Below are 7674 nucleotides of genomic sequence, written 5' to 3'. Positions count from 1 at the left end.
AGCTAGTCATAGTTTAGTTTTAGTTTGAGTTTTGGAGGAAAAGTTAGTTTCTAGAGAGAGAAGCTCTTACTTCTCTCTAGAATTAGGATTAGGTTAGGTCTAGATTAGAATTTCTTATATCTAGGTTAATTTCATGCTTTGATTTACTTTTCCTTTTTGTAATTCTTCTTCTTCTACTTCTCCTCTCTCTAGTTTAACATTTAATTATTGTAATTCTCTACTTTTATGTTGATGCACTTTTATTTCTTCTATTTTCATTTTAATGCAATTTATGATTCTTGTTCTTTTATTGTTGAATTGCTTAATTCATTTTACTTTCCTTTTATGCCTTCCATGTGTTTGATGAAATGCTTGGTTGGATTTTAGCATAGATTTTTCTCCTCTTGGCCTAGGTAGAGCAATTAGTGACTTTTGAGTTATCTAATGCATTTGTTGATTGAAGATTAGAAGTTGCTAGTTGATTTGAATGCCTCTAAAGCTAGTCTTTCTTTAGGAGTTGATTAGGACTTGAGGAATCAAATTGATTTATCCACTTGACTTTCCTCTATGGTTAGAGGTTAACTAAGTGGGAGTAATGGACAATTTGTTGTCACAATTGAAGAGGATAACTAGGATAAGACTTCTAGTTCTCATATCTTGCCAAGAGCTTTTCTAGTTGATAGCTTATTTCTTTTGTCATTTACATTTCTTATCTCTTAATTCAAAAAACCCCAAACATACCTCATAACCAATAACAAGAACACTTTATTGCAATTCCTAGGGAGAACGACCCGAGGTTTGAATACTTCAGTTATTAATTTTAGGGGTTTGTTACTTGTGACAAAAAAATTTTTGTATGAAAGGATTATTGTTGGTTTAGAAACTATACTTGCAACGAGATTTCATTTGTGAAATTCTAAACCGTCAAAAATCTCATTCATCAGTCCTTTTTGCTGTTTCATTGCACCACCTCCCTTTAGATATGAATGTCTATTTTCATAATCCTCATTGGACAAATCAACACCAAAATGCTCAAAAATGTAAGTTAGAAACATGCCATATGGAAGAGCTTTGTCTTTCTCACTTCTAACAGAGTCAAACATGTATCTAACCATCAAATAAGCAAAAGAAATTTCTTTTTTAGTGAGCAGGGCATATAAAACAAGTGTGTCTGTATAAGAAACCCTTTGATATGAACCAATTTGAGGAAGTATGATGTGGTTGACAATATGGTGCAACTGAGCACGTCCATATCCTAGGGCTTTGTGAGTGGGTGTAATGCCATCAATCAAGAAAATATGTTCACAAATATGAGCTAAAGCATCATTGAAAGAAATACCAACTCCTTCATTCCACTTAACAGAAGTATAAGCACAAGCCCCAACATCAGTGTATTTCAATGAATCACTGATTGTTTCATTATTTAGCATAATATCTCGGCCCTTGACATAAGAATGCACACTTCCTCCATGGTATGTCATGTTAGCATAAAATTCTTTGACCAAAAGAAGATACATAGGCTTTTTGATATTAAAAAGATGATTCCAGTCTAAAAATTCTAAATTTTCAACAAATGGAAAATATTTCTTTTTCAGGTTTGAAAATCAGCAAGAAAAGAGGGACACATGGTATGGTACTTAATAACTCCTTCATAAAAGTCATTGTTCATGACAAACTTAAACCTATAAGGGTTATAGTTAGAATGAGAAGTCATGAAGTGGGATTTATGAGCAAAAGGATCAATGTCTGGTTCTCAAACAGATTTGAGGGGAAGTCGAGGTTTACCTCTTTGATAACGTAAGGGAGCAGACCTTGTCTTTGGTTGTGTGGGCTCAAAGGAAGGTTCAGTCGCGGCTGGTCTTTTCCCTTTCGATGAACTCGGTTTCGATGAACCAGGCTTGGATGGAGGCTCCTTCGGTGGTGGTGTCTATTTGGTTGAAGGTGGAAACCTAGAAGGATTCTTGGTGCGAGCAATGGGATCACACCGAGGAGGTGAGGTAGGAGGAGAAGGAAATGGAGTGAAGGTTTGGTCCTGAGAGCGAGTTGAGGGTTTAGGTTTTGCAGGAAGCTTGTATATCTTTTCACGTGGTGGCTTCTTTGAAATGGTTTTCTTCCTCATTTGGTTGGTTTCTGATTTTGAAGGAAGAGATGTAGTAAAGGTAGTGGGGAAAAATCGAAGGGTTGTAGGAGTTATGGAGGGAGAAGAAGAAGTATTGGTAACCGTACCCAAAAGAAAATTTCTCAAACCATGCAACTACATCACCTTCTGATTTGACTTGAAATGACTTGACATCACAAAAAGAAAGATTTGATTTTATTTAAAAATTAAAATGGAAATCAAATTTAAAATGTAAAATCTTTTTGGACTTAAAAGAAAACAACAAAACAAAAATAAAATAAAGCAAACAGGCTAACAAAAAATAAAACAAAACAAATATAACATTCATATTGGGCCCAAAGGTGGTTTGGTTTAAGGAAACACATTGAACCACTAGTGATCTGATTTTTTATGTTGGCCCAGATGATTCTGTACGTTTAGTAAGCCCAGAGAACACTGATTAGAGGGGGTTCTTCATATGCCCAGAATTGTCTCATACTTGTTTATGAGACAAAAACTCAAACAAACACATTAGCAACTTTCAAACAAAGAATCATAGCTTAAAATTCCTAGGCTAGTCCTAAGCATGCAGAATCTGTCTTCAGCTAGTGGTTTAGTAAAAATATCTGCTAATTACTCCTCAGATTTAACAAATTGAATGAAAATATCCCCCTTTTGAATGTGTTCTCTAATTGAGTGAAACTTCACTTCAATATGTTTAGTCCTAGAGTGCAAAATTGGATTTTTTGAGATATTGATGGCACTCATATTATCACACAACAAGGGAATATTTTCAGCATTTAACTTGTAATTTGCAAGCTGTGTTTTTAACCACATGAGCTGAGAACAACATGAAGAAGCAGCTATATACTCAGTCTCTACAGTGGATGAAGCCACTGTTGGCTGCTTCTTACTTGACCAAACATTTAAAGACTTTCCAAGGAAACAACATAAGCCTGATGTGCTCCTTCTATCAACTCTATCACCGAAAAAATCTGCATCACAATAACTAACTGCAGAAAAATCATCAATCTTAGGATACCAAAGACCAAAATTGAATGTGCCATGAACATATCTAATGATCCTCTTTACTGCAGAAAGATAAGACTCTTTTGGTTTTGATTGGAATCTAGAACACATTCCAACACTTTGCACAATATCAGGTCTAGAGGAAGTTAAGTACATAAGAGAGCCAATCATTCCTCTATACCTAGTCTCATCTACATCTTTCTCAGTTTCTCCCTTGTCTAATTTAGAATTAGGATGCATGGGAGTTCCCATGGGTTTGGCATTTTCCATACCAAATTTCTTAACTAGTTTCTTGGCATACTTTTCTTGATGAAAATACCATTTTCAGTTTGTTTAATTTGTAGTCCAAGAAAAAAATTAAGTTCACCCATCATACTCATGTCAAATTCACTTGTCATGAGTTTTCCAAATTTAGTATAAAGGGATTCATTGGCTGATCCAAAAATAATGTCATCAACATATATTTGGACTAGAATGAAAGAATCATTCGAGTTCTTGATAAATAGAGTTGTGTCTGTGGTGCCTCTTTAAAAATCATTTTTCGAAAGAAAGGTACTAAGTCTCTCATGCCAAGCTCTAGGAGCTTGTCTCAAACCATAGAGAACTTTTGATAATTTGAAAACATGGTTGGAAAATTTTTTATTTTCAAAACTTGGTGGCTGCTCCACATACACTTCTTTATCTATCACACCATTTAAGAATTCACATTTCACATCTATTTGATATAATTTAAAACCACAAAACACAACATAAGCTAAGAGAAGTCTAATGGCTTCCATTCGGGCAACAGGGGGCAAAGGATTCATCAAAGTCTATTCCTTCTTCTTGGTCATATCCTTGTGCCACTAGCCTTACTTTGTTTCTTGCAATGCTACCATCCTCTCCTAGCTTGTTCCGAAAAATTCACTTGGTGTCGGTCACTTTCTTTCCATTCGGCCTTGGAACCAATGTCCAAACTTGGTTCTTCTCAAACTCTTGAAGCTCATCTTCCATTGCCTTTACCCAAGAAGGGTCATCAAGGACTTTCTTGACATTTTGAGGCTCCATTTGAGAGAGAAGGGCAATGTTTGTTCCTTCGTTTTACCTTTCTAGTTGAAGACCGAGTTTTAACCCCATGAGAGACGCCCCCAATGACAAATTCCTCACGATAATTCTTCAAGAATCTCCATTCACGAGGTCTGGTGGACTTGGAGGCAGATTCAGTTACCAAGGAATTCTGGAAACTACTGGTTTCAGGATCTCCTTCAGATTTATGAGACAAAATGGAATCTTCTCTTAAATTTTCAGCCACTGTAGTTTCCGGTTCAGCTTGTCCAGAGTTTCCATTTTCTTGATTTTGCACAGTTTCATCATCCTTTTGATCTTGATTCCCTGCATCACAGTCTTCCAAAATACTTTGAACCAAATTAGTATCACAAAATGCAGCTTGCGTTTGACAGGGAAGGAGAAGGAAGTCTCGAAACGTGTCCCTGTTTCCTGCATGCAGACATGACCTGTTGTGTTGACCGTCTGGAAACTCCCAAAACAGAGGTTACGTTTGGTAGCTGTTAGGGATAAAACGCAGGTTGTATTTTGCAGACTCTCTGGCTGCATGAACGCCACATGTTGGAAGAGAGTGTTGAGCGGGTCTTTATAATGCAAAACGCAGGTGGATAGAAGGAAAAAAGAGTTAAAATTTGGTGAGGGTAGGTTAGAGTGAGCATTGCATGAGGCTTATTCAGAGAGAGGTTGCAAAGGTTTGAGAAAGCTTGTGGGAGGAAGAAGAAGAGTAGAAGGTTTAGGGTTTTAGATAGTTTATAATAAAAAATGGTTCGTAATTTTACTAAACCTGAAGAACACATTATTAAATATTTGGATAATCTTTAATGGATAAGTAATTTTTTTTAAATTTTATGATTGATAAATATATTTATTTGGATTTTATTTATTTATGTTTTAACTAGTAATTTTATTATTATTATTATTATTATTATTATTATTATTATTATTATTATTATTATTTTTTTATAATACTGTTTATGATAATGATAATTTATTATTATTGTTTAGTAATTTATATTATTTTTCATGATAATAATACTGTTTAATAAATTATCATTATCTTGTTGTTATTGATAATTTTAAATATATTAATAATTATTATTATTAATATTTTATTACAGAGTATTATTTAAAAAAAAAATAACACGGCTTATGAAAATTTTAGTTATTATTATTATTATTATTATTATTATTATTATTATTATTATTATTATTATTATTATTATTAGATCCGATGTGCTTGATGCAGAACATGTGTCACATTTTTTGTGGAGATTATGCACCGTTACTGCAAGCTATTGCTACGTCGATGGAGTTATGGCGGTCAGAAATAATGCTTACTCCATCAATGATAACAACATATCTCCACAAATTGGTTAGGAAAAACTCACACGCATCTGCCGTTTCACCCTCGACTATCGCAAATGTAATAGGCACAATGTTTTTGTGCAACCGCAACTAGAAGTGCACCTTTATATTTTCTGTACAGGTGTGTGCCATCAACCTGCACTAGTGGCTTGCAGTACCTGAATGCTTCAACACACGGATAGAAGCTCCAAAAAATACAATGGAGAACTCTTACACCTAAAATCTCCTCACTCTCACGGTAAATGGGGAGCATTTTATTTGAACATGAGGCCTTGTTATCTTCGCAATCATTGCTTTCAATCATACTGGCAGAGTCTGGTAAGAAACTTTTCAATCACCGAAAATTTTTGCGATAGATTTTCGCTTTGCCAACCAAACCTTGTGGTAACTTACAGTGTAGTTGAACCTGGACTGAACTTCTGCAATAATAGACTTCACCTTTATCGATGGGTCTGCTTCAACCAACGTCCTAATGGCATCTATAATTGTGTCTGAGTCCAACTTGGCATGATCTTGTAAAATCATGACCATGGTGCACGTGTATTTGCCATTGTATCTCTTGATCTCCCAACACCCCTTCTTTCGAATCAAGCTAGCTCGGATAAGCCAATCGCACCCTGTACCATAACCCTTGCATTTCGCGTAAAATGTTTACAGCTCAGATTCATAAACAGTGTAATCACATCCTCTAGAGATAGTGTAGCTTTTGATTGCAGATATCACCGACTCTCTAGAACCAAATTTCATTCCGACACTAAACTCATCATCATTCGCCGCAACATTGCTTTCACCTATGACATGCGAACCACCGTCAGTCGGACAAGGCAAATAAAATAAATGGTAGCGGTAACTTTAATTAATAACCATAAGATAACATACCGATATTTGCATATTCAGAAAATTTCAGGGCATGCATGTATTCGAGATCCAGAGTCCACATAAAAGACGAAACGCCAAAAGGGTGCTGACTTACAATCGCATGCGCCTCATTTTGTACTGCTAGATTGCCTGTCAAGTCTCCGTCATCGTTTTCGTCATCGACTTCATAGTTGGCTTCAAACTCCTCTTCACTGTCGTTGTTAACTTCTTCCTAATCTATATCCCCGAATTCATCAACATTGACATTGTCGCCAACCGCATCCATCCCCGTATGCTGTTCAAACTCAACGTACAGCTCTATCATCGGCACGTGAAATCGGGTTTGTTGATAAATATAGAACATCCGTTGCATGCATGCGTCGTTAGTGATGGACATTAGTTGAAACTGTATCAGCCCACCAAATACTTGTACATAATTTCTATACAAAATGCTGCTCACTCTTTTCAAAATGTGACTTTGTATGTTCTCACAAAGACCATTTTGCAACTCTATAAAACTCATGGTACATGGAATAACAAATGAAAATGGATATTCACAAACAAAAGTCACTCCTTCGTGTGTGTTTGGTATAATCTCACCATTATAATACACTCGCATATTTGCAATACCTTCCATAATCTCAACATCACCTAACCTGACTTTTTTGACACCACTAATTGCCAAAAAAAAACTCACAAGTATAAGATATATGAAAGAAAGAAAGAGTAACAGGAGTAGAAGTGAAGTGAGGAACTTCAAATGAGTTTCGTTTTGTATTTATAAGCAATATTCTCGATTAAAATATTTTTTCCTACATAAAACGCAACCTGTGTTTGAAGCTTTCAAAAAAAAGCTTTGACACTTTAAAAACACAAGCTACGCTTTGGAGATTTAAAAAAAATTTAAAATATTGCCAATCCAAAAACGTAGGTGATGATGACAAGTCATCTTAGACTAGTTTCACAAGCCTTTTCAGTCATTTTTTACTTAGTTTTCAAGCATTTCTTAGGCAATAAATAAGTGTTTGAATAAGAATTTCATGATTGTCTTAACTCAATCAAACAATGTTAATTTTATGTATTATCATGAGATTTCTGCAAGAATTATGTGATTATTATGAATGATGCAAAATCTTATGATTTTAGCAAGGCTTTGATTGCATGTTTGATTGATGACAGATGAAAAGATGCAAGGAAGAAATAGAGAAAGAAGCAAGGCAGAGGAGCGCTACGTTCAATTAAAGAACGCTACGCTCTCTAGTGACGCGCACGCGTACAGAACACTTACGCGTAGGGCAAGA

The sequence above is a fragment of the Arachis hypogaea genome, chromosome 20, assembly GCF_003086295.3.
Source record: "Arachis hypogaea cultivar Tifrunner chromosome 20, arahy.Tifrunner.gnm2.J5K5, whole genome shotgun sequence".
In the NCBI taxonomy this organism is placed as follows: Eukaryota; Viridiplantae; Streptophyta; class Magnoliopsida; order Fabales; family Fabaceae; genus Arachis; species Arachis hypogaea.
The sequence above is the reverse complement of the archived record's forward strand: the minus strand, read 5'-3'. Positions refer to the sequence as shown.